Raw genomic sequence first — 538 nt, 5'->3', positions numbered from 1 at the left:
CTTTGTGCAAGATTTCAAGCAGATCCAAGAGAACCTCACTTAACAGCTGTAAAAAGAATCTTTAAGTATCTTAAAGGAACAGCTGATCTAGGATTATGGTATCCTAGAGAATCAGATTTTAAATTAATAGGTTACTCAGATGCAGATTTTGCAGGTTGCAAAATAGACAGGAAAAGCACAAGTGGTAGCTGCCAATTTCTTGGAGGCAGGTTGGTTTCTTGGTATAGCAAGAAACAAAAGTCAATTTCCACATCAACTGCAGAAGCAGAGTATATTGCTGCAGGAAGCTGCTGTGCACAGATTCTCTGGATGAAGAATCAGTTACTAGATTATGGGTTAACGTATTTCAAAATCCCTATTTACTGTGATAATCAAAGTGCAATTGCTATGACAGGTAATCCAGTTCAACACTCTATGACAAAGCACATCAGCATCAGGTACCATTTCATCAGGGAACATGTGGATGAAGGTACAGTGGAATTGCATTTTGTTCCCACAGATCAACAAGTAGCAGATATCTTCACAAAACCACTGTGTG

The sequence above is a fragment of the Apium graveolens genome, unplaced genomic scaffold, assembly GCF_009905375.1.
Source record: "Apium graveolens cultivar Ventura unplaced genomic scaffold, ASM990537v1 ctg3408, whole genome shotgun sequence".
NCBI classification, from domain to species: domain Eukaryota; kingdom Viridiplantae; phylum Streptophyta; class Magnoliopsida; order Apiales; family Apiaceae; genus Apium; species Apium graveolens.
This window is presented reverse-complemented; position numbering follows the sequence as displayed.